Raw genomic sequence first — 27822 nt, 5'->3', positions numbered from 1 at the left:
GGGTGTGTGTGGGATGTGTGTGTATGTGGGGTGTGTGTGTGTGTGTGGGTGTGTGTGTGGGGTGTGTGGGGGGTGTGTGTGTGGGGAGGGGGTGGGGTGGGGTGTGGGGGTGTGGGTGTGGGTGTAGGGGTGTGGGGGGTGTGTGTGGGGGGTGTGTATGTGTGTGTGTGTTTAAGTGTAAGAGAACAGGCTCCCGACAGTTGTTGCAAGGATTCAGGAGCTTAGCTTTTAGAAGCAGCTGGTTGATATCCCCCCACCCCTACCTTGGCTAAGAGAAATCAGAGAATGTACCAGGTAGAAAAAATACATATTATTTTTAACTTTAGGTCTATAGAATATTGAGGAATATTGAAATCAGGTTTGACAGATTTCTGAACTATTCTATAAAATGAACTGCGGGCAGTTCATTTAATAAACCAGGTCAAACTTTCTCTCAAATTCTCTTTGTCTAGAGTGGGCCTGGTGAGTGGAATAGAGGTGGTATGACTTCCGAAAAGGGGGGATTAGCCCCAAACACATGGTGGGCTTTCAGGAACTCTGGGAAAAAGTCTTCCTGAAATAACTCTTCCATTTGCTCTCAGATGCCTGAAATTCTTCATCACCAAAAGGAAATCCTTTCATCCAATGTTTGTAGTAAAGGATTAAAATGCACATACATTGGGAAAGGTGACCCCTTGCTTAAAATGACACTATGGAATACATGAATAATAGATTCCTGAAAGCAGGCTTTCTGTCTTAAACTGATAGTAAGGTTTAACTTTATAGAGAAGAGAGAAAAGGGGTCATAATGATTTTATTAAGATAATTATCACTAACCTAATCCAGGCTGGCAAGTAGATTTTATCTTGCATGCAAACTCTACTTAATTGTCAGTGGCTTCCTAGAGAGCTGTTCATGAAGAATTCTAGGGCACATCCAGGTTTAGTAAAATTCTGTTGTCAGCTAGCCATGCCTGCCCAAAGTATGGAGGGAGAGTTGACACACATGCTAGATATTTGGAATCTCTGACCTACATTCTTAGTTGCAAATGACTTTCTAAGAGTAAATGTGTCCATTTAGGATATGATAACATCCATCTGTTGTTGGCCAGGAACGGACGTTAAAAATTTATGAAACTTCTTCATTTCTTCCCTTTTCAGTTCCCCTTTCACAGCACATACACATTGTTCTTGCTTCTGAGTTTAATATCCACGTTCTAGCCAAACCAGAAGGTCATAGATATCAGGTGACTGATAAATTGTGATGCATCAAATAAGCCAGCAGGTATCTACTAGTGACTGCTTAAACTGGCTAACTCTACTACTGTTAGAAATATTTTGCCACAAGTGACAGAAATTCAACTTTAGCCAGCTTCACCCAAAAGAGGAAATTAGGCTCTCATTACCAAGAGGGGCAGGGTGTGGCCTCGGAGCTTGCTAGAACCATGGATTTGAATACCATCAGGATGCCCCTCGTTTCTTACTGCTGCCAGTTTTTGCTTTTCTACTTAATTTTCGTAAACAGACATTCTCTATGACACTGGCACCAATAAAATTAGTGACTTTTGGATTACCTTATCTTTTCAGTTTTACCATCAAACAGAAAGGGGATCTCATTTCTTAGTCCCAATTAGAGAAAAAAAAATAGTGACAAAGGACCAAAGACTTTGGACCGTGTCATGGTTACTATGATTGACTTTACTTGGCTTAAGAATATCCCTGGATATACCTGTGGCCAGGAAGGTTTGTCTGTAAGATTATATCAGCTCCCTCTTGAACCGCAAAGTTAAAAGAAATCTTTCCCAGAAAGTGGAAGAGTTCTGCTCTTCCTACTTATTCAGTTGATGAGCAGTCAAAATCAGTGTCTTATAGTAAGTGTCTTATTAATTCCTAGATAACGTAGACAATTTTGATCAGAGACGGAAATTTTATCTAGAAGAGTTGTGTTTTATTTCTCTAAAACAAAAAGGAGTATGCTAATTTTCTTAAGAAAAACTTTAATACCGTTCTGTCAAATACAAAGAAATGTATCTCTTTTTTTTTAGCATGGCCTAAAGGGCTTTAAGGAGTCCTGTTCTCTACCTGTCTTTTGAGTCTATTTTCTACCATTCCCTATCACTCCAAATGCCTTTCCTCCCATAAGTCTATCTGTCCTCCCGCTACTCAATCATTCATCAAATAAACTATGGTTTTTTCCTGTGTTCATGCTTTTGCCTCTCTAACATGACAAATGTTCTCAACTTACAGAATTTCTACTAATTCTTCAAGATCTGGCTTAAAAATGTTCTCTTCTGGGAAACCTCGAATATTCCGTTTCGTCCCTTGCCCTACCACACAAGGAATTACTTATTCTCTTTTCCATCGTCAGGAGTGCTTTACTTTTTATTTTATAACATATTGCCTTGTATTTTAATAGCTTTATTGATACATGATCTATAAGCTATATACTATAACATTTACCTGTTTAAATGTATACTCACAGAATTGTGCAGCCATATCATCTAGATTTAGAACATTTTTATTGCCCCCAAACCCTACTGCTCATTCTCAGTGACTCTGCACCCTGCCTTCCACCTCCACCTGCCGCTTCTTCCCCCTAGACAACCACAAATCTACTTTCTTTCTCTGTAGATTTGCCTATCCTGGGCATTTCGTAAAAACAGATAAATATATGTGGTCTTTTGTCACTGACTTCTTTCAGTTAGAATGCTTTTGAGGTTTAGCTATGTTGTAGCATGTATCAGTAATTCATTTTTTTTCTTGATGAGTAATAGTCCGTTGTATGAATATATCACGTTTAATTTATTCATTTATCAGTAGATGGACATTTGGATTGTTTCCATTTTCAGCTATTATGAATAAAAGCTGCTATGAATATTTGTGTACAAGTTTTTGTATAGATATAAGCTTTTATTTCTCTTGGGTGATACCTGGATAGTGTGGTAATTCTATATTTCACATTTTGAGGAACTGCCAAAATCTTTTCCAATCTGGCTGCACCATTTTATATTCCCACCAGCAATGTATGAGGGCTACAGTTTCCACATATCATAGCTCGTATCTTTATTATTATTCACATATATCTCTTCCAGTAGGCTGAAGAATGGGCTCTATTATGAGCTGGCTTACATTCATCTTTATATCATCAGGATTCTCTAAAAATATGTAAAAATTAGAGGAGAGAAGAAAGACTGAGTCTGGATATAACTCAATAATTTAAAATTAATCTAAAGTTTTTTGTTGTTTTCCATGAACTAATTTTTCCTGACATTCTTAGCAGGGTGGGTTTTAGTGTGCTATTTAACCAGATTGCCATACATATTATTATTTGTATTTAATATCTTAAAATAATAACTTTGTCAATATTTTCTCAGGATTTTGACCAAGGTGTTATGAGAATGTGAAGTTGCAATATCATTTCTGGACTTGGTTATTTTTTTTTTTTTTTTTAAGTAAGTCATATTCAAGTGACTGTGTCCTTAGAAGTGATTTCATTAAGGAAAGGCAAATTTACGTTCAGCAGTGGTTGTGAGAAAGAAACACAAGAGAATTTAGAAAATATAAATAATGTAAACTATTTAATTTTTCTCAATTAAAAGCTTTTTTTTTTACATCTTTATTGGAGTATAATTGCTTTACAGTGGTATGTTAGTTTCTGCTTTATAACAAAGTGAATCAGTTATACATATACATATGTTCCCATATCTCTTCCCTCTTGCGTCTCCCTCCCTCCCACCCTCCCTATCCCACCCCTCTAGGTGGTCACAAAGCACCGAGCTGATCTCCCTGTGCTATGCGGCTGCTTCCCACTACCTATCTATTTCACGTTTGGTAGTGTATATATGTCTATGCCACTCTCTCACTTCGTCACAGCTTACCCTTCCCCCTCCCCGTGTCCTCGAATCCATTCTCTAGTAGGTCTGCGTCTTTATTCCCGTCTTACCCCTAGGTTCTTCATGACCTTTTTTTTTTCTTAAATTCCATATATATGTGTTAGCATACAGTATTTGTCTTTCTCTTTCTGACTTACTTCATTCTGTATGACAGACTCTAGGTCCATCCACCTCATTACAAACAGCTCAATTTCGTTTCTTTTTATGGCTGAGTAATATTCCATTGTATATATGTGCCACATCTTCTTTATCCATTCATCCAATGATGGACACTTAGGTTGTTTCCATCTCCGGGCTATTGTAAATAGAGCTGCAATGAACATTTTTGTACATGACTCTTTTTGAATTATGGTTTTCTCAGGGTATATGCCCAGTAGTGGGATTGCTGGGTCATATGGTGGGTTTTTTTGTAGTTTTTTAAGGAACCTCCATACTGTTCTCCATAGTGGCTGTACCAATTCACATTCCCACCAGCAGTGCAAGAGTGCTCCCTTTTCTCCACACCCTCTCCAGCATTTATTGTAAAAGCTTTTAAATAATATTCTCTTGCACAATATACATTGAACTTAGCCATGGCCTTGTCTGTTTTACAGAAAATTTTCAGAATTTACATAGATGGTATGAATTACACACAAGTTCAGAGGGGTGACTTTATAATATGTACAATTCCGTACTGCAATCTTCGTCTTGCAAGAAGGCACGGGTGACTTACAAACTCTTCTGTCCAGGACCAAGACATCAATCCGTCAATCATCAGCATTTATTGATCATGTCACAGAGTATTGGTGCACTCTATAAGCATCTTTGGGAAAATAACTAAAACAAATTTTTAGTGCAGTGAAAAAGAGGCTCAGAAATTGTTGTGACTACAAATTTGGTTTTAAAAATATTTCAAAATGCTTTACATTGTAATGACTGAATACTTGACTGTACTAGATGTATATCTACAAGTCTCCATGTTGTTTCACGATAAATTGTTCTAAGTTTGTGTCATTGATTTTAACAAATTGACACTTAACTTTTATAGGTTTAATATTTTCCCAAACCTTCAGCTGTGTAAGGACGTGCTCTTGATAGTAAATCTTCAATGTAATCCTATGGAATTCCAGCACGGCTATGTCAGATTTTCAGAATCAATTTTTCTTGGAGGTCTGACTTGAATGATATTACAGTATAGAAAGAGAATTAATTATCTTTACAGTGAAAAAAAAAAGATTCTAGGTTAGCAAATCCACATTCCCCCACATCTGTCCACCTCTTATAGTAAAATGAACCCTGGTTCTGAAATTTCCTTATTATATTTTAATCTAATTTTCTTTTTTTTTTTTTTTTTGAGTACAGATATTGAAATGAATCACATAGCTCTTCATCACTGGGGTTTAACATAAAACAAAAATTTCCCCAGTGGCAAGACCAAGGAAAGGTGTAGAGTTTACAAAACATAATTTTTATATACTGTTTTTTTCTCTTAATCAATACAGAATGAATTCAGACAGCTTTGTTCTATCCAAAATATATGAAAATGCCTATTGTTAATCTACAAGTGAATTTTTCTAGCTTGCTACCTAAAGTTCTTAAAAATACGGAGAAAAATAATGTGTTTTAGGCAAGTACTCTTGAGACATAATTTGAAACATAATTCAATCAAAATCCTTTCAAACAATCATTTCCTTTAGTTATATTATGGTTTTGAATCATATAATAATTTATCACACTTTTAATAGCAAAAAGTGGATTAGCCAGGAAAAGTACTTTAAGAGTCATGCAACTCAGATTTTGATTTTATGGCTAAGAAAATACCATTCATTTTTTAAGGTCTTCTTTTCAATGAGAATTCAAAATCATATTGTGCAACAACATTTAACACAATTAGAATATAGATCAAAATGAATAATTCCTGTTCTTTTGTATTATATTGCTTAATTGGTTGTTCATAGGTGACCTACCTATGTGGGAACTAGGTTATGAATTTTTATTGCTCTCATCTACTTTGATCAATTTATAATTGCTATGTTTCATGAGTTTACAATGTGGATAGAGTTAGTGTGTCTCAATCTGCAAATTCATTTTTAAAAAAACAGGTAACAATTCTAAATCAATTACTTAGAAATTTAACTTGGAGCCAGTTGTCACACAGAGAAGCCATTTTACTTCACCGTAATACTGTGCATTTGCCATTGTTCTGTGTGGGGTCTTTTGCATATTCTCCACACTTATAAAGATGGTTATTATATGTACAATTTCAGGAAGATTAATACAGGTCTGAAAATTCAAGTGTGTAATAAGTACTGCCTGGTAAACTACAAATACTTCTATGTAAAATTAGTCTTGCGCTTGGTTTGCAGTTGGTCACCTTTTCATTTCTATATAATCCTTTCCTTTACAACAAAAACATGAGCATTTCATTTGTTCATTCGTTCACTGATTGGATATTCATGAGTACCTACTATATGCCAAGCATGATTCTAGGCACTGGAAATAGTGAGGTGAATCAGAAAGGCAAATTCTCAGCTCTCATGGAGCTTACAGGCTAATGGGAGAGACAGACAGCCAATTAACAAAAGAACAATAAATTAAAAAGTGCTGTAAGAACTAAACAAGGTAATGTGGAAAAGGGAGTTTGGGGTGTTTCATGAAAGGCGATAGTTAAGAATGGCCATTCTCAGTAGATGTCATCTGAACTGAGCCCTCAAAAATGAGAAGAAAGCTGGCAAAGATCTTAGGAAATTTCCTTCCAGAGGAAACAGCAAAGTAAAGATTCTGTGCCTGTGATTTACCATCATTTGCATTTACTTAGCTAAGGTTCTTTCCATAAACATTTTACTCATGCTAATAGAGCATAATTGTGTCTGTAATTATTAATTTTACTCAGAGGATTGTGTAGTTTGGAGGAAAGATTAATTGATGATCTTTATGTATATTTATTTGCAAGGATAACATGCTGTGTTTTACTGGTACAAATAGCAGGGAGGGTTGAACTTACCTGGGTTTTCAAACTAGATCGCCTGGAGATTTGTGGTGCTGAGACGCATCATATAGAGAGCAGTAGGAGAAAATGGCTTTGGGGGATGAGAAGAGAAACCAGAAGAAAGGCCAGGCTCTGGTCTAAAACAACAACATCTACTTTTTTTTTCCTTTACTCTCCTACTTTGATGATTTTTTTCTTGCCATAGTAGTAAGTAGGATATTTTGACAGGCACTTAAAAAGAGGGGTGCCAGCTAAAAATGAGTGAGTCAGTGGGTGACTCACTGCAGGACTGGTGAGGAAGCAGGTATTGACCACGTTTAGAGGCAGAAAGGGCCGTGGCTTCGTGAGCCCAGTGCTGCTGATAACCCTGACCTTCTTGTTTCTCTGTTGGAAAAAAATTGTAGGGCTGAATTGCTCTCAACCATGTTCTAAGGGGGAAAAAAGATAGTGTTTGAAGCACTGTACTTTTTCTTTTGTTTTATTTTATTTTTAAATTTCTCCTTATTGGGCTTCCCTGGTGGCGCAGTGGTTGAGAGTCCGCCTGCCAATGCAGGGGACATGGGTTCGTGCCCCGGTCCGAGAAGATCCCACGTGCCGCGGAGCGGCTAGGCCCGTGAGCCATGCCATGGCTGCTGAGCCTGCGCGTCCGGAGCCTGTGCTCCGCAACGGGAGAGGCCCCAACAGTGAGAGGCCCGTGTACCGCAGAAAAAAAAAAAAAAGTTTCTGCTTATTGGTACAGCTTTTTACATCATGGTTGTGAAAATTGTTCCATAATGTCAGGCTTCTCTGTATGTTTTCTTATCTTGAAAAATAGTAATGAATAATGACAATTTTTTCCAGTGTCTTATCACTGTATTACAACCAATTATACGTAGTCACAAACCACTCTTTTTAATGCATAATGCTTTTGAATAGTGTTAGTCTTAAACTAGATATCTTGTTCCATAGCTGGAATTGTAGGGACTGTTTTTGAATGTTCTCTGGAACATTTCTTACAATTCAAATAAGGCTAGCCAATACCACTGTTTCCTCAAATCTTCCTTGTGTTGAGATTCCTTTTCAGCCTCCTGAACTTCAATATTGCTAGTAACTGGCAAATTCTAAGAGGTATAAAAATATATGTATGCTCTGTATGAAGGACCTGAGAGGATTATGCATGCATTTTCAAAATTTATACTCTGTAAAGTATTTCTTTGTCATAGAGTTCCTTGCTCTAGGTGATTATTTATTAATCTGGGACAGTGTAAACTCCTGGAGAAAGGGTCTGTGGGTTATTCATCTTTCAATGCCCAATGGATAGCCCAGATTCTGGCTCAAAGGCAGATTCTTAATAAATGTTTATGTGATTCATAATCATACATGTTCTGCCATCTTCTTATAGAACAACTTTCATCAACCAAAGTATATATATATCTTTGTAAGTGAAGTATCTCATAAAATGAATTATCTGATGCATAGTTTTGCTGTGTATTCCTCTTTTTGTAACTGAATTGTTGCAAGTGATAAGCACTAAGGTCACTGAAATGACATTAATGACTGCCTCATTGTTTCAGTTATATAGTCTCCAATATGTGCATTTTATTTACAACACCATTCATAGGTCTTATAATAATTGGCAAAAGACCACAAATATGGTTCCCATTACCCTGAATATCTTTCAGAACTCACCTTGTGAGTGACTCCTTAAACATGGATCCTCCTCTGCCTTTCCCCACCAGCCAGAGCCCTCTCAGTTTCACCCAGACTAATTTTACCAAAAAAAAAAAAAAAGACTCAATCAATTGGCAAGTGATTACAGGTCATTAGCTTCTTGCTGGGTTAATTAGAAGTCATTAACTTTAAGGGTTAAGACACACCGAATATCCTTGCCTTGAGTTTCTGAAATCAATTTGAAGCTATACATGAAAGAGAACTTTTAAATATCCTTAGGAGAATATATTTAAAAAGTAATACAAGTTAAATCCTGAAAAGTCCCAGTGGAGTTCCAAAATAAATAAATAAACATACAAAATTAAAAACTCATTTTTGAAAAATGTGACCTCCTATTGAGCTGGATGCTAGCCAAAAAGACTGTTGGATCAATTCCTGTTAACCAAGGTAGTTTTCCCAGAGGCAACCAGGTACTAAAGTTCCAGCTCCTTTGCCCTAGAAATGTCTTGGCTATGGAGCACTTGTAGAATCACCCAGTGTTACCTGCAGAACACACACCCAAACACACACACACACACATTCACACACAAATACCCATACACACCTAATTTCTTTACTTGATAACATGAAAATAAAAGGCAGAATAGAGCTAAAGATGGAAAGACAATCTTTGGAAGGTATTTGCTTTATTCTACATACTTAAGTCTGTACTTAGCATTTGATAACTTATATACTCATTCCTAGTATAGTTAAGCTAACTTTGTTAGGCATTCACTGGGCATTTGAATTATTAGATTTAATAGTTCTATAATAGTATTAATGTCTGTATGCTAAGAAATTTATTCATTCAGAGAAGAAGTTAGTATGAAAATTTGATAAAGAGATTTGAAACTGTAGTGATTTTAGACATTAAAACCATGTTATGAAAATTTACAATTTTGGTTCAAAGCCTACCTACAATTAGAATTTGAATCTCACTCTCACTCGTTGTATGTATCTACCTCAAAAAAAGTATGTATTGAACACATGCTATGTTTTCATTAGCTGAAAATAATTATAGATTATTGATTAAAATGATAAACTAAGGGGCTTACCTGGTGGTGCAGTGGTTGAGAGTCCGCCTGCCGATGCAGGGGACCACGGGTTCATGCCCCGGTCCGGGAAGATCCCACATGCCGCGGAGCGGCTGGGCCCGTGAGCCATGGCCACTGAGCCTGCACGTCCGGAGCCTGTGCTCCGCAGCGGGAGAGGCCACGGCAGTGAGAGGCCCGCGTACTGCAAAAAAAAAAAAAAAAAAAAAAAAAAAAGATAAACTAGGGAATTGGACAATCCTGGTTTTGAAGAATCTCCCAACCAAGCATTGGATTTTCTACATATACAATCCTGACGTGATTTAAGTTTACTTTCTTTCCAATCTTTATAACTTCATTTATTTTCCTTGCTTAAGTGAACTGGATAACACCTCTGGTACGATGCTGGTAGTGGTGTTAGTGAACATCTTAGTCTTATTCCCAAATTCATGGAGAAAGTGTTCAAATTTTCTCCAATAAAAATGATGTTGCCACCATAGTTTTTTGTAGATGATCTTTTTCAGATTGAGAAAGATAATTGAAAAGTACCTAGAATAGAAGTTACCAGAGTGTGTTGCTATTGGTGTGGTACCGTTTTGTAAACATTCTCTTTCATTTTCTATATATACCTAAGTAAGTATAAACACACACACACAATGTGAGTTTTTGGCTTTAAAAGAGTTTGAAAGCTATTGCCCTAGAAGAACTGAATTCAAAACAATTATCTCTGTAACCTTGCTGTTGTTGCCCTTTCTTGCCAATTCATCATTGTACCTACACCTTCTGTTCTACCAAACTTCATGTTTAGTAAGATGCTTCTTGTATCAAAGCACAGTATGCTTATATACAAACATACAACCAGAAAACAGGGCTCAAAGACTGTTATGAACTTCTGTAACCTTTATCCGGGTCAAAAATATTAGAACCTTAGACATTTCCTCTTTATTCCTTCCCAGTCTCTGATTCTCTTTCCAAATAACCGCTATCCTGACCTCTAACATCACTGATTACTTTTGCCTGTTTCGATCTTCCTATAAATTTATATACGTAAGTGCTCTTGTATGCCTGATTCTCTCTGTCATCTTTTGCTCAATGTTAGATCTATGAGATCCATCCACGTTACAGTGAGTAGCATGATTTTGTTCATTTTCATTGTTGGATGGTATTCTTTTGTATAACTATCTGTAAGTCTATCTGTTATACTATTGATGTGCATTTGGGTTGATTACATTTTTGGTTATTATAAATAATGTTACTGTAAATATTCTTGTACATATCTTTTAATAAATATAGGTATACATTTTTCTTAGACATATATTAGAAGTGGAATTTCTCCGTTTTAGATGTTTCACTAATATTAGCTTTAATAGACCCTGCCAAATTGTTCCTCAAAGTGGTGTCACTAATTTACTCTCCTGTCAAAAAATATGTGAGAGTCTTTGTTCCTACATAACCTTGACAACACTTAACTACTATAATTTTTTATATTAAATTTAAATAAATTATATTTATTCTGATAGGTGTTTAGCCCTGTCTCTATCCTTAACTGTGGCAAAACGAAACCAAAACCAAAACAAAAGCTAAACACAATTTTCACTCTGTAGTTTCACTGTTATTGGTGTTGTTTGATTTACTGGTGTTGAACAGAATGTTATAATTTTAATGTAATTTAATTTTAAAATATTTTCCTTTATCTTTAATGCTTTTTGTGTTCAGTTTAAGTAGTCTTTGCCTAGACCAAGATCATTCAAATATCCTCCTGTGTTTACTTCAAGAAACGCTATTATTTTATAATTAACATTTAGATCTATAATTGATCTAAACTTATTCTTGCATATAATGTGAATTAGGTGTACAGATTATATATATATATATATATATATTTTTTTTTTCCAATTTCAGTTTTTGAAAGGTCTGTACATTTTCCTCTGAGATCAAGTGCTACCTTTGCCATAAATTTAGTTCCATCTACGTGTGTCTATTCTGGACTCTATTATGTTCAGTTTGTGTATTTTTTTTTCTTCTTACATCAAGCCATATTGTTTTAATTGCTGTAACTTTGTAACGTCTGGAAATACAAAGTTAAGCTCCTTAGCTTTGGTTTCCTCCTTAAAGGTTGCTTGGCTGACTTATTGTTTCAGCCATGACTGACTAGCTTGTAAGACTCTCTTGCTGACAACAAAGTGAAACCTTGACAAAATATAGAAAACAGCTCTTTGAATACATTGCAGAGCAAGGGCACAGAGAGTACTTGAGAAAAAGAAATCAGAGACTTACCTTGGTTTATTCCCTCAGGGCAATAGCCCAAGCAGATAATAAGAGCTTCACTGTGCTCTGGAGGCAAAGGTAGGTAACTGAAATTATTAAAACCTGAGGGTCAGAGACAGAAAACCACAACAGTGAGCCCCTGAATTTGAAGACACATTTCTCTTAAATCTTTTCTACTTACCCACATCTTTACCATTTCAGGTATTTGCTCTTGTTTCCTTTCAAGTTTTCCTTAGGTGTTATTTTCCTTTATTCTGAAGAATTCCTTTACTGTTTCTTGCAGTGAAGATTTACTGGCAGTGGATTCTCTCAGGTTTTGTTTATTTGAATCTCTAACTCATAATTTGAAGGATACTTTTATTAGAAAAAAGAATATTATAATTCTGGTAGTTTTTTTTCTTAAAACCTTTTAAAGATGCCATTCCATTGTCTTCCGGACTTTATTGTTTTTGATGAGAAGTAAGCTCTCAATTAAATCACTGTTCTTCTCTATAAAAAATTGTCTTTTTCTCTGGCTGCTTTTAAGATATTTTGTTTATTTTTGATTTTCAGCCGTTTGATTAAATGTGCCTAGATGTGGCTGTCTTTGCATTAATCTTGTTCTGGGTTTGCTGCAGTTCTTGGATCTGTGTTGATGGTTTCTATCAAATATGAAAAAAATTTGAGATATCATTTTTTTCAAGAATTTTTTTTGACTTCTCTCTGGCACAGAACATACATGAATATTATATTGCTTAATGTCATTCCACAAGTAACTGCACTTTAAAAAAATATTCTATTCTCTGTTCTTCAAATTGGATAATTTCTAATTTTTTGTCTTTAATTTCATTGTCCTTTCTTCTCTGGTCTCCAGTCTACTGTAAAGTTCATCTGATGAATTTTTATTTCAGATAGTGTAATTTTCAGTTCTAGACTTTTCCATTTGATTCTTTATAATAGATTTAATTACTGTGCTGAGATTCCTCATATATTTACTTACTATGCCACCTTTTCCTTTAAATTCTTAAAAATATTTATTATACTTGGTTTAAAATTATTGTTTGCTAATTTCAGTATTTCATTTTAAATATTACACATCTTCTGTCTATGAAAGGATAGACTACTATTTACATTTATTTTGTGCATTCATGACATTTTTCTTAAGTTTTTCAATATTTCTGGGCCACAAATTTCACCTGAGAGTTTTTTCAAATTGTCACAAATCTCAAAAAAAATTCCAATATATTTATTGAAAAAAATCTGCATATATGTGGACCGGCACAGTTCAAACTCATGTTGTTCAAGGATCAACCGTATACTAAAGTAAACATGTTGACTTTTTGGTATGCTTAGAATCCTTGCTTCTCACTGAAAATGTTCATAAAGGCACCCATATCATCAAATGAAAATGGAAAGCAATGTTCTAGAGCTTTGTTAAAAAATTCTAAGTGTCTTCCTCTTCATAAATAATGATAATTTAGAGAGCAGGCAGACAATAAATTTCCAAAACAAAAAACTAATTTGGTGTCATAAAAATATAATTGAGCTCTGGATCAGAAGTTTTGAGTTCTACTAAAAATGAACTATAATCCTGTAGGCTTCAGTTTTGTTATCTATAAAGTGAATGGATTAGATTAAACCATTTTGAAGATCTAATTTAGACTCAAAATACCATGATTCTATAATAATTATGTTTTCATTTTTTAAGTTGGGTCCAAAGACAGGTGAAAAATAGGAAGGAATCACCAGAAGCAAGAATGGGGATCTCACAGTGAGTTTCATAAGCCAGAGGAGATCCTGCAACCCATAGGTATTTTTTCTTGCCTAAAGGTATAAGACATGTGGATGAATCAGAACAGAGTATCTTAATTCCTAATTTATATTGAATACAGGATCTGTGAATGCAACCATATATACTGTTTTCTGGGTAGTTTCTGTGGTTGCCTCATGATTAGTAGCATGTGTGGATTAGCATAAAGGGATTTCGTTTTTTTGAGAGCTTGGAGACATTATCTGATTATTTAACACTTCTTTGATTGATGCTGAAACCAGATAATAGTAACCTGGTATTTGTCACTATTCAAATCTTACTTCAAGTGCTCAGTGTAATCCTCATAATCTTAGCAAAGAGTTACAATAAAGATCAAGCTAACACCTGACAACGGTTCAACATTTCATTTGTTTTTAAAATACAAAGCAAACATTCAGATTGAATTATTGCCTTAATCCACATGGATCACTTCAGTCGTGGGCAAACTAGGTGAAAGTCAGCAAGACTCAATACTACAGCTCTCAAAAGATTTTGCTACTCTAATGTTTAATAATATAACTTCAGACTGCACACATTTTTTTTTTTTTTTTTTTTTTATTCACAAGGTTTAAAAAAAGCGACTGCCAACATGTGGACCCTTTAGTCATCCTGTAAAGGTAACTGGGAGGGATGTATCAGACAGAGATTAAGTATTTGTCCTGGAGTCTCTCATTGACTGAAAAGTGAAATTCCCAAGGAGTTATTTTGGCTCCAGGATAGGTTTTTTAGCAATTATCACAGAGCTGGCTGCACTTAGCCCCAAGTAGGCCAATTAATTGTCATGACCCAGAAGGGAGCATGGAAATGGAAATATTAGAAAGCAAACCCCTCAATTTTCACATCCTAATCACAGCAGTCTGATTTCTAGAAAGACTTTTATAAAAGCAGTTTTGTGTTTCTCCAGATCCTTTCAGGCAAATAACCCCAGGGCTCTGATTTCTGCATCCATTTTCTGTAGCCACTGTGGAATGTACCATCTTTTAACAAGCCCAAGTAGAGCTGTACTGTTTTTTATGAAACAAACTTTCATTTGTAAAACAAAATATAATCTTAGAAATGGGGAGTTTGCAGGACACCCAGATCACAGCCTTGCAACTCTCCCTACATGGTGAAGATTTTTCCATAGTGGTGTTCAAGCGGCTATCTGAAACAAAAAGTACCATTTCATTTTCCCCTGTGACACCAGGTCGTGGAGTTATTCTAACATGCTCTGAGAATTAAAGGAGAGAAATTAGAGCCTCTTTCTTTTTTCTATCTACTCCTGTGGGCTGGACTCATGGTACAGTGAACTGGGCCTTGAAATACAGTTCAAATAACTTTAGGATCAAAAATATCACGGTATTGGGCTTCCCTGGTGGCGCAGTGGTTGGGAGTCTGCCTGCCGATGCAGGGGGCGCGGGTTCGTGCCCCGGTCCGGGAGGATCCCACGTGCCGCGGAGCGGCTGGGCCCGTGAGCCATGGCCGCTGGGCCTGCGCGTCCGGAGCCTGTGCTCCGCGGCGGGAGAGGCCACAGCAGTGAGAGGCCCGTGTACCGCAAAAAAAAAAAAAAAAAAAAAAAAATCACGGTATTAAGCACATCTGTAAAAATGGCATATGGCAAAAAGGCATATAGGTTGGTTATAAGTGTCTGTAAGTGGACTAAGTATTATAGAAGTCAAATATTTCCAGAGACAATGGCCTAACTTGGTGACTTCCCCATTATTCTCTGGGTTTATCAGAACGGTATAAGCCCATGCTAGTGCATGAGATTATTTGTTGTATAGACTGACATTAATTTTTATTTTATTTTTTAAAATTAATTTATTAATTAATTTATTTTTTGGCCGCATTGGGTCTTCATTGCTGCGCGTGGGCTTTCTCTAGTTGCGGTGAGGGGGGCTACTGTTTGTTGCGGTACGTGGGCTTCTTATTGCAGTGGCTTCTCGTTGCGGAGCACGGGCTTTAGGCACGTGGGCTGCAGTAGTTGTGGCGCATGGGCTCAGTAGTTGTCGCTCACAGGCTCTAGAGCGCAGGCTCAGTAGTTGTGGTGCACTGGCTTAGTTGCTCCGTGGCATGTGGGATCTTCCTGGACCAGGACTCGAGCCCGTGTCCCTCCATTGGCAGGCGGATTCTTAATCACCGAGCCACCAGGGAAGTCCCTAGACTGACATTAATTTTAGATAAAGAAAAGTCTCTACAGTTATTCCAATCTGGTTAAAACTTTTCAGAGAGATTATTCTTAAGGCTCTATTCCTTTCCTTCTTTTGTTTGCTGGAACATTGCTAGATTTAGTTTTCTCTCAAAATATGGATTTATAATAATTAAAAATGTATTTTATGTTATGTAGTGACTCACAGTGAATTAATGATTAAATTTATGGCAAGAGAAACAGTAAGTTGATCAGCACAGATTGGCATTTTTAATCAATTAAAGCATGTATATATTAGCCTGGGTTAGTCCACTATATAACAGAATTACTCACAAATTTATGAAGTACAAGGCTGTCAAAATTTACCCTCCACCAGTAAATCAGGCTGGCCCTGAGCATGTGTTTTTCTTTTAATTATCACTTAATAGTAATTCTGGGCTTTGCTTTTAAAGAATATTGGCAACATAACTTGGCATAGAAGTTGGCATACTTTATTTATTGGCAAGTTCCATCTAGCTTCTTTCCTGTATTGTTGTTTCTTTAAACAAATCTCTCAATATTCACAGAATTAGATCAATTAGAATTGGAAAAATTTTCATGGATGATTGAGACTTTCCTCTGACTCATGACAGATTACTGTCTACAGATTTTTTTCTTATTGTTTGGCCTGGTTTTATGACAACACTAAGAGTAATGTATGTGACATCACTTTCTTTTTTCAAACTCATGTCAATCCAGGATTCCCTGGTTAAGTAATGACTATTTTTAATATTTCTGTTTTGTTTCTCATTACATATTTTTCCAAATTGGAGTCTGTTAAAATTACATTTAATAACTGTTTCCTTTTTGGTTTCTAGGTTTTCACATTCCACCAAAGAAATTGCATATGGTAGTGTTGCTGGGGAGCCCATCCAATTTATGGGGTTATGGAAAGATCTACAGAATCATTTCATTGTAAATTATTAAGTTGCCAGAATTTCTTTCTAGAGCAAAGTGGAATAGAAATCCATAAACAGATGAAACTTTTTTACCTCTAAGATGAACCAAAGTTTTAGGACTGATCTTTCCACTCTGCTGTCCTTTCTTTCTTCATGGGTCCTCCTCCCACACCTATACTGATGTCACATTGAAATTTATGCTAATTGAGGGACCCGGAACTCCTCTCTCAAGCTTGCATGGCTTTGCACATTCCTTTCTCTCTTCCTGAGACAGTCTTCCCGTTATTTTTAAAAAAGAATTTACTTATTCATTTTTCACAATTTTATTGAGGTATAATCGGCACACAATAAACCGCACATATTTAATGTACGCAATTTGATGAGTTTTTGTTTTCCAATTTTATTGATATATAATTGACATATAACATTGTGTAAGTTTAAGATGTACAAACATAATGATTTGATACATGTATTTACTACAAACTGATTAGCACAATAAGGTTAGTTAACACATCCATAACCTCACGTAATTGCCACTGTTTTCTGGTGAGGAATTTTGAGATTTACTCTTTACTCTCTCACAACTTTGAAATATGCAATACAGTAGTGTTAACTATGGTCACCATGCTCTATATGACATCCCTAAAGTTTATCTAATAACTAGAAGTTGGTGCCCTTTGGCTATCTTTACCCATTGCTCCCACATCCCTCCCTGCCTCTGGTAACCACCAAACTGTTCTCTTTTTCTGTGAGTTTGGCTTTTTTAGATTCCATATGTTAAGTGAGATCATACAATATTTATCTCAATGTGTGACTTATTTCACTTAGCACAATGCCCCTTAGTTTCATCTGCGTTGTCTCAAATGGCAGGATTTCCTTTTTTATGGCTGAGTAATATTCCATTATATATATATATATATATATATATATATATCACATTTTCTTTATCAATTTGTTCATCAGTGAACACTTAGGTTATTTCCATGTCTTGGCTATTGTAAAAAATGTTGCAGTGAACATGGAGGTGCAGATATCTCTTCAAGATGGTGATTTCATTTCTTTCAAATATATACCCAGAAGTGAGATTGCTGGATCATATGTAATTTTATCTTTAATTTTTTGAGGACCCTACATACTGTTTTCCATAGTGGCTGCACCAATTCACATTCCCACCAACAGATAAGGGTTCCCTTTTCTCCACATCCTCATCAGTACTTTTTCTCTCTTGTCTTTTTTTTTTTTTGCGGTACGCGGGCCTCTCACTGTTGCAGGCTCTCCCATTGTGGAGCGCAGGCTCAGCGGCCATGGCTCACAGGCCCAGCCGCTCCGCAGCATGTGGGATCTTCCCGGACCGGGGCACGAACCCGTGTCCCCTGCATCGGCAGGTGGACTCCCAACCACTGCGCCACCAGGGAAGCCCCTCTCTTGTCTTTTTGATCATAACCATTCTAACAGGTATAAAGTGCTATCTCACTGTGACTTTAATTTGCATTTCCCTGATGATTACTGGTATTGAGCATTTTTTCATATAGCTGTTGGTCATTCAGATATCTTCTTTGGAAAAATGTCTATTAAGGTCCTTTGTCCATCTTATTATTTGTGGACTTTTTGTTTGTTTTTTGCCATTGAGAAGTATGATCTCCTTATCTATTTTGGATATTAGCCTGTTATTGGATATACAGTCTGCAAATATTGATATTTTCTTCTCTTTTGTAGGTTCATTTAGTTGATTGCTTCTTTTGTTGTGTAACTTTTTCATTTGATGTAATCCCACTTGTTTATTTTTGCTTTTGGTGTCATGTCCATTACATCTTTGCAAAGAGTAATGTCAAGGAGATTTCCCCTATGTTTTCTTCTAGGAGTTTTTTGGTTCCGGACCTTGCATTTAAGTCTTTGATCCATTTTGAGTTAATTTCTGTGAGTGGTGTAAGATAAGGGTCTAGTTTCATTCTTTTGTGTGTTAAGATGTAGTTTTCCCAGCATCATTTATTGTAGAGACTATCATTTTCCAATACAGTATTTTTGGCTTCCTTGTCAAATTAATTGACCATATATGCTTGGGTTTGTCTCTGGGCTCTCAACTCTGTTCTTTTGGTCTATGTGTCTGTTTTTATGCTAGTATTGTACTGTTTTGATTACTATAGATTTGTAAATAGTTTGAAATCAGGGAGCATGATACCTCCAGCTTTGTTCTTCTTTCTCAAGATTACTTTGACTATTCAAGATCTTATGTTTATCTCCATATAATTTTTAGGATTGTTTTTGCTTCTGTAAATAATGCCATTGGATTCTTGATAGAGATTGCATTGAAACTATAGATAGCCCTTGGGTAGTATGGGCATTTTAACAATATTAATTCTTCTAATACATGTACACAGAATATCTTTCCATTTATTTGTGCCTTTTTCAATTTCTTTCTTATAGTTTTTTGTGTACAGATCTTTTATCTCCTTGTTTAAATTTATTCTTAATTATTTTACTCTTCTTGATGCTATTGTAAATGAGATTGTTTTATTTCTTTTTCAGATAGTTCGTTGTTAGTGTACGGAAACACAACTGATTTTTGTATGTTGGTTTGGTATCCTGCAACTTCACTGAATTCTGGTATTAGTTCTAAAAATTGTTGGTGGATTCTTTAGGATTTTCTATATTTAAGATCATGTCATCTGCAAACAGGGACAATTTCACTTTTTCCTTCTCAATTTGGGTACGTTTTATTTCTTTTTCTTGCCTAATTGCTCTGACTAGTACTTCCATTTCTATGTTGAGTAGGAGTGGTGAGAGTGGGCTCCTTTATCTTGTTCCTGATTTTAGAGGAAAAGCTTTTAATCTTTCACTGTTGAGTATGATGTTAGCTGGGGGCTTGTCTTACGTGGCCTTTATTATGTTGAGGTACGTTTCTTCTGTACCTAAATTGTTAAGAATTTTTATCATGAATGGATGTTGAATTTTGTCAGATGCTTTTTTTGCATCCATTGAGGTGATCGTATGATTTTTATTTCATTCTATTAATGTGGTATAACACACTGGGTGATTTGCATCCTGATATCCCAGGGATAAATCCCACTTGACAATGGTGTATGATCTTTTAAATATGCTATTAAATTCAGTTTGCTACAATTTTGTTGAGAATTTTTGCATCTATATTAGGCAAATTGCTGCAATTTTATTTTCTTTTAGTGTGCTAATCTGGCTTTAGTATAATGGTAATTCTGGCCTCATAAAATGTGTATGAAAATGTTTCTGTTCAATTTTTTGGAAGAGTTTAAGAAGGACAGACATTAATTCTTCTTTAAATGTTTTGTAGAATTGTATAGTGAATCTATCTGGTCCTGGGCTTTTCTTTATTAGCAGGTTTTTGGTTACTCCTTCACTCCTTACTCATTGATCTTTTCAGATTTTCTATTTCATCATGATTCAGTCTTGGTAGGTTGTATATTTCTAGGAATTCATCCATTTCTTCTAGGTTGTCCAGTTTGTTGGGGTAGAATTGTTCATAGTAGTCTCTTATGATCTTTTGTGTTTCTGTGGTATCAGTTGTCTCCTTTTCCATTTATAATTTTATATACTTGGATCATCTTTTTTTCTTGTCTACTCTAGCTAACAGTTTGTCAGTTTTGTTTATATTTTCAAAGAACCAACTCTTAGTTTTGTTAATATTTTGTATTGTTTTTCTGTTTTCTTTTCCATTAGTCTCTGCTCTAATCTTTATTATTTTCTTCCATCTGGTAACTTGGCACAATGACATTGACTCCTTCTTTTCTTTTCTTCTTTTTTATTTATTTTTTATTTTATTTATTTATTTATTTTTTGTGGACTCTCAAGAGTCCAAGAAAGACTCTCAAGCACTGTGCCACCAGGGCAGCCCCTATTTTTATATTTTTTAGTGCTGCAGAATACAGTCACTTCTCTCTCTCCTAGGTCTACATATGTCAATCTGAACAGTTCATAACAAGTGCCACGAAACTCTTAAGTGAATATAAAATTTAGGGAAACACTGTATTCCCTATACAACAATACAGATAAAAACAGGTTAAAATAAATTATAAGGGTTTATTTGATGGAGAATAGATGTTTTAAACAGGTGAAGTGTATCTTGATGGTTGTTTATAGAAAAAAATAAAACTGCTCCTATAGTCTCTCCTTTGTGATAATATATGGAGGTTTAAGAATAATAGTTTTATCAGTTTCGTATCCTGCAAGTTAATGTCTCTACCTCCTTCTCCCTAACCAGCTACTCTTCTAAGAGACTTTGTATCAATAAATAAACTTTTAAGGTAATATTCTAAAATTGTTGTAGTCTGGATAAACTCCACTAACAACACATACCAAATAAAGTTCTTAAAATAAAACTTGAAAAGAAACATCAGTAATGGAATCTGCATGGTCCTTAACTAATCTTTTTATACTGTTCTTGTGACATGTGCCCTCCTGTACTTTGAATTATCATTAACTGTACATTTATCTCTCCCTACTGATTCTAAAGCACCCTCTGAGCAGGGACTGCTCAATCTTTGATGCTTATCAGAATGCTGGACAGTTAGCAAAGAATCAATAAACATTTAGCTAAACTGAGAGTTAGGCCCAGGGTAAAAGCATACAGATCATGCTGACGGCACTAGCTGAATGGAACTGAACTAAGGAAATAGTACTGATTCTAGAATTAGACTCACCTCTTCTCACTCTGCCATGGAGTTAGGTCTTAAATTAAGGTTATTTTGAAAATTTTTAAAAGGTGTTACTTCATTTTATTAGGTAGTAGATTTTCTGGATTAGATCCATGTTTTTCATATTATTCCTGTACAAAAATATTTTCCAGTTGATAATGTAATTGGGCATAATCCAACTAAATTCTTCAGTGTTTCTAAAAATTTTTCGTGGTTGTTATTAGTTAATACTGCAGTGCTATTTTTCACTGTTATTCTTAAACATTTAAGGTAATATCATATGAATGATTTTTTCATGATACAACCACTATGATATTTTGAGAAAAAAATGTTTGTGATTGAATACCTCATGCCTTCAAGAGCAGACTTTGCAGCTGTGTTCAACCACCCTTATGGGAAGAGTGTTTCACAGTGGTGAGAATCCTGATACAAACATCTAGAGAAGGACTGACATTGGCTGCTTTAGATTCTGCTACAATTTCTGATGTCGCCTGTGGTTAAAAGGATAATTCAGTTTCACCAAGTGTTTTCCTTTTTTGGACCCGATTGTAAAGCCACTCATTTGCTATATAATGAGGAAACATTTTTTTTGGCAAAGCCTTTATTCGTTATCCAGCCTCTCTCTCTGCACCTTGTCCACCCTCAAGGCCTCTGGAAGGAAGCGGAACAAATGTACCTTGAGAAAGAAGAGGATGTGATATAGTGTGAATTCCTTCTAAACCAGAAGACAAAGGAGAGGGGAAATCTGCTCCTTAAATGATGGTGAAGTGGTGACGAGGAAAAGGATAAGAAAAGAAAGTAGGTATGTTTCTCTTTCAACTCTCTCTTCTAGAATGAAAGGGAAGGCCGGGGCTCTTAGATCATTTGAAGGGGAAACAAATCAAAGGGACTTACGCTCCTTTTTCTAACTCGAACTTTGGGAGAAGGCTGTTCACAGGCAGGTCCCATATTAACAATGGAGACCGCAGAGGAACTGCCACCAGCATAATAAAAAGTGTGAAGCCCCAGGGCCCATCTGCCAAGGGGCAGCTGTATCAGGGCCACTGAGCTGTGGAAGCAGCATTGTTGACTGAGGCAGAAAGTGGGTCTGAGTTGGCATTTTCAAGCTTCTGTGTGTCATGGAAAGGATTCAGAAGCAGGAGGTCCCTGAGCTAAGGGCCAACAAGTCTGCCAATGAAGCACCATGGTGAGAGATCCACTGCTGGGCAGAGGCCTATGAGGTGCCACAGCATGGCTGAGGCTCAGACTCAGAGGCATCAACAGCACCAGTCACCAAGGGATGTCCTTCCAGAGTAAATAGAACAAGCCACAGTTTCAACTGGTACTTCGGAACAAAGACAAGTGAAGCTGCAAATAAAAGCTTGTGGACTGAAGTCTCTCTCTCCCCTTTGCTAAAAAGGCATCCAATTTCCTCTTCACTCACCTGGACACCATCTTGTGGAGGAGCTATGTGTATGTATCTGTGTGCACATATGTGTGCTGTGTACATGCTTGTGGGAGGGTGGCATGAGCTGCAATCGAAAAGACCGAGTCTTTATCTGAAGTAGGGGCAGTTAGTGCAGTTACTCTTTAAATACTAGAAGAATGACATGCACTCTTAATGAACAAGTGAAAGTATTATTTTCTTCTACTTCCCAGTTGAATGGTGTAGAAGAAATATTAGCCTATTATAGAAAAAAAATTTTTTACTTCCAAACATGTATAACTGTGGTTGTCACCCTGCAACCCTGAGGTTAAATATACAATTTATTTTGGGAAATAAGAGTAAAATTATATTTAAAAATTTTTTTTACATTTTAAATTATTTATTTACTGGCTGTGTTGGGTCTTCGTTGCTGTGTGCGGGCTTTCTCTAGTTGCGGTGAGCGAGGGCTACTCTTTATTGCTGTGTGTGGGCTTCTAGTTGCAGTGTGTGGGCTTCTCATTGTGGTGGCTTCTCATTGCGGATCGCAGGCTGTAGGCACGCGGGCTGCAGTAGTTGTGGCACATGGGCTCAGTAGTTGTGGCGCACGGGCTCAGTAGTTGTGGCTCGCGAGCTCTGGAGCACAGGCTCAGTAGTTGTGGCGCATGGGTTTAGTTGCTCTGCGGCATGTGGGATCTTCCTGGACCAGGGCTTGAACCCGTGTGCCCGGCATCGGCAGGTGGACTCTTAACCCCTGTGCCACCAGGGAAGTCCCAATATATTAAAAATTGTATGTGTTTGTTTCTAAAAATGGAATCCATTACTATGGCCACATCCATCCAATTTTCTGTCAGGATATTTCAGGATATATCCTGAAATAGTCATCAGTGTCTGAGAAGGAGAAGTCATCAGTGTCTGAGAAGGAGAAGATGAAGGGCATTTCTCTGTGACGTGATTTTGTTTTCTTCGGGCTGTGCTTTTGTGGATCCAGTTTATCTTGCCATCTCTGGTCCTCCTTTGGGATCTATCACAGATCCAGTTTATCTTGCCATCTCTGGTCCTCCTTTGGGATCTATCACACTTTGAAGGAGACAAGTTGAATAAGACAGGATCCCTGTGCTCAAGAATTTTATGCCTTATTAAGGGAAATAAGACAAATCTATAAAATCAGGAAGTAAGGCAGTGTGACAAGTGCCAGGTGAACAGAGCAAACGAAGTATATGCCTCAGGCAGGGGCGACCGAGTCTTCCTGAATTTATTTTCACTTAAGTTACATCCCAAGCACTCTACCTGTATATCGTGAAGAGAAAAATAAATGATAAAGGAAGATTTCTAAGGCCAGATGATTTATCAGACCCTTTAAAAGAATTAGTAAAAAACATATTTTGGTTCACAGCATTAGCTGTATAGAGAAACTAGGTTTTCCCAGTTTTTCTATATTTGATTTTACATGTTCCAGAATAAATTGGGTTTTCTTTTGACTTTCATTTTGATTTTCTTCTCTATTCTTTCCACTTTTGCTGACCTATGCAAATACCCCTTCGTTCTATCTGATCCACAAGCCCTCTGGGTCACCTCTGAAAAAGACTGGCCTTTAGAGAGCATCAAAGTCACTGGCTTCCCTCAAAGAAGAGGAAGCAAGCTGGCATGGGACTATGGTCCCTGGTGGCAAAATTTTTGACCCTGGGATTCCCATAGTCATAAAATTCTTATTTTTGGAATACTACGTAGCTATTTCAAGAGCAGGCTGAGTTCTTTCTAGGAGTTGTAATACACAGCATTACTTCTTCCGTGAGAAAGTAAGCTAAGCCCCTCAGGGAAGCTGTGGGAATAATAGCCACAGTGTTATAACTAATCTGCTTTAAAAGTCAGATTCTTAAAAGATGCATTTTACAATTTTTAAGTCATATTATTTTCACAGTTGAAGCACTTAGGGTAAAGGGGCATCCAGGATATTTTGAAAAGATTATACACTGTATTTTGTCAGAACATTTTTTCCCTATGATTTCATAGCCTCTCCTTCATAGAAGGGTAAATTTTTTTTCCTCTTCTCCCCCTTTTCTTGCTCTTGTAACTGTACTCAGCGGTCTTGGGGAGAGGACAGAGTTTAAAGATGCTCCAGCAATTTGCTGGTCTATAGTTAGATTTTGTATTTCCTATTTAAAGTGTGTAATACTTTGTAAATGCACTGATATCTAGGCTAGATGCCCAGTGGAAATTTCAGAAACAGAAGACAGTGTGTCTCTGTACCTTGTTTCAAATAACTCTCCTCGCTTCTTTAGGGAGATATAATAGGCATTCACATTAGGCCAGGAGGTTATTAGATCTCCACGAGGCTCTGTCCAGCTACATGCCATGAATATTATTCTGTCAACACAAATGTCATTAGAATCTGCTAAAACTGAATTACTCTTAGCAGTTTTACAGCTGTCTCACAACATATGACAACTACCAAGAAACGCATCTTGGTATCAGTGAGAATTCTTCACTGGGCTGATTTATATTTCAAAACCATGGGAAATGAAGTGGAATAATGGTATCACTGTTTCAATGTATAATGTTTACAAAATAAGTATTGAGTTTTTTCTCTCCAAGTCTGGGGTTGATTTTTCTATGCCCCCCACACCCCTCTCCCAGCACCTTTATAGCCCTGGCTACTCTAAGTAAGTTGCAGGAAAATTACTTCTCTACTGTTTCACAATACTTTTTCTTATCTGACTGCCACAGCTGTCACGTATCAAATGCTCTTATTTAAGATGTCTATGGCTGGAAACATTATTGCTTGTGTTCTTCAGCAGCTGAAGAACATTATTATAGTATTTTGAGAATTTAATTCATTTCTTCTCTTTTGCTTCACTACACTTTTAATGTCTAGTTCTCTCTCAAACAAACTAACATAGATGATCTTCAGTCTCCTCCATTTGATTCCTCCGTCTACTGTTAATATTAAATCCCAAAGAAAAATTGAATTTGGGATTTTAAAAGAATCTGAGCTTCACAACTTGCTCTTAGATTTCAATATTCCTAATGTGAACCCACAAATAATGCCACCTTTTCATTATTAGTAACGAATCTTCAAGGTCAGTGTTCCAGCTCCCAAGATACTCAGCAGTAAACATCTCGACATATTCTTCTCCATGTAGCTCTGTTTGCTTTCTTCAAAATTAGATGCCCTTAAAATGCACATAGAAAGTGAAATATTGCATACAATGAAACACAATGGTATCCATTTGAAAACACTTAAGATTAAAGACTTTGCATGCAGTTAAATTCTGTATACTTATATTTCCTTTAAAAATTACTACAGTTCGGTTTTCCCTTTAGTCAATATTATTTATTCCATCTGAGGGTTCTTTTTGTCTAAAGTATACGTTCTGAGATTAAATAAAACAGAATGCAGTCAAACTACTGCATAGAAGACAGTAAATTAGTATTTTACAGTATGTTGTTCAAGATCTAGAAGGATCTACACCAGTACAAATTTTATTAAATATTCTTGTTTAATATATGTAATCAACTCTGTTCACATTATTTTTAGAATGTGACTCGGGTATCTAGCATACTTTGATAACATTCTCAGGTAAATTAAACTTATTTTTAACATCATTTTATCTTGTTATTGAGTCTTAGAATGAGGTAAAAGTTAATTTCTCACAAGAATCAGGGCAGACTATTAGTGAAGGTTATGGAAATATCAGAACTTTACATGGAGCACTGCAAGTTTTCTGCTTCATAAAATTTCCCCCAAAATTATTTGTGTGAGAAATAGATCATCAATTAAGTAAATGATAAATATCAGGTGAGGGTCAAAGTTATTATAGAAAGAAAACACCCAAAGCCATGGTGAAAAACACTGCAAATCTTATAATGGACAAGAATGCATTACTAAATTATTTCCCACAATGCTTCAAAGACTGCAAAAAAGCCCATGGTGTCAGGTAGAAAGAAATAGAAAACCCAGCCATTATTTTGAGGATTTGATCAAACTAGACACTCAACTGGGATAACTTTAGCCAAATTTCTCCCACTTTCTCCACTGTAGAACTATTCTTTAGTTAAGTTCCTTTTCCTGTCTAAGTTGTCAGAATAATTGGTTCAGCTCAAGGCTTTCCCTTTTCCAGCTCAACAGTGGATTATTCCTAACACTTAACTTCTGAGTATCTGGGTGTCATGTTGTGATTGGTTTAAAAAGACTTTCTATTCACAACACCTATGTCAAACAGCATAAAAATATTATCAAGTGTCTTTCAAAATATATAATTGCTGGTATTACTAGAGAAGATCCTGTTAATTTTGGAGGAAGATGTTGGATTAGTTCTGAAAGTGAGGAAGTAATTAAAAGAATTGGCATCGGGTTTGGGTGTCACAGAATTAAATTTTTCTTTATTTGGAGGGAGGAGTCTTGGTTTACAAGTAATAACAGAGATTATAGAAATGTAGAATAAATGGTTGGGAGGACCAAATTCAATTAGATTTCATACTACAGGTTAACTGGAAGCTACTAGAAGGTCTACACTAAAACAAGAGAAAGGAAATGTAAAGAGATGGTTTTTATAAGACAAATAAAAAATGTGTAGCACTTACAAGATTTTCAGAATATGTGTTCACATCAGAATGACTTTAGAACATACTACACACTCTGTTTATTCTTAGAGATGTATTTTAAAGTTAAAAAATGTAGGGGAGGCTTCCCTGGTGGCGCAGTAGTTAAGGATCTGCCAGCCAATGCAGGGGACACGGGTTTGAGCCCTGGTCTTGGAAGATCCCACATGCCATGGAGCAACTAAGCCCGTGTGTCACAACTACTGAGCCTGCACTCTAGAGCCCGTGAGCCACAACTACTGAGCCCTCGCGCCTAGAGCCCGTGCTCTGCAGCAAGAGAAGCCACTGCAATGAGAAGCCTGCTCACCACAACGAAGAGTAGCTCCTGCTCACCGCAATTAGAGAAAGCCTGAGTGCAGCAACAAAGACCCAACGCAGCCAAAAATAAAAATAAATTAATTTTTTTAAAATGCAGGGGAATCTTAAAATTATCTTGGTTGTTTTGTGTTCATAGTAATTGTTGTATTAT

The 27822-nt window shown here is 36.3% G+C and overlaps 1 long non-coding RNA gene across 1 annotated transcript in view; it reads left to right on the top strand.

The window, feature by feature from the left end:
• Positions 1–22127, top strand: part of LOC114897632 — a 32595-nt gene extending 10468 nt beyond the window's left edge. Inside the window, exon 3 of the long non-coding RNA XR_003794235.1 lies at positions 21997–22127. This is a non-coding gene — a long non-coding RNA (uncharacterized LOC114897632). The remainder of the gene's footprint in view (positions 1–21996) is intronic.
• Positions 22128–27822: the final 5695 nt, after the last annotated feature.

Source organism: Monodon monoceros, unplaced genomic scaffold (genome assembly GCF_005190385.1).
Source record: "Monodon monoceros isolate NGI ecotype Baffin Bay Population unplaced genomic scaffold, NGI_Narwhal_1 Super_Scaffold_17, whole genome shotgun sequence".
Classification (NCBI taxonomy): domain Eukaryota; kingdom Metazoa; phylum Chordata; class Mammalia; order Artiodactyla; family Monodontidae; genus Monodon; species Monodon monoceros.
The sequence above is the reverse complement of the archived record's forward strand: the minus strand, read 5'-3'. Positions and strand labels throughout refer to the sequence as shown.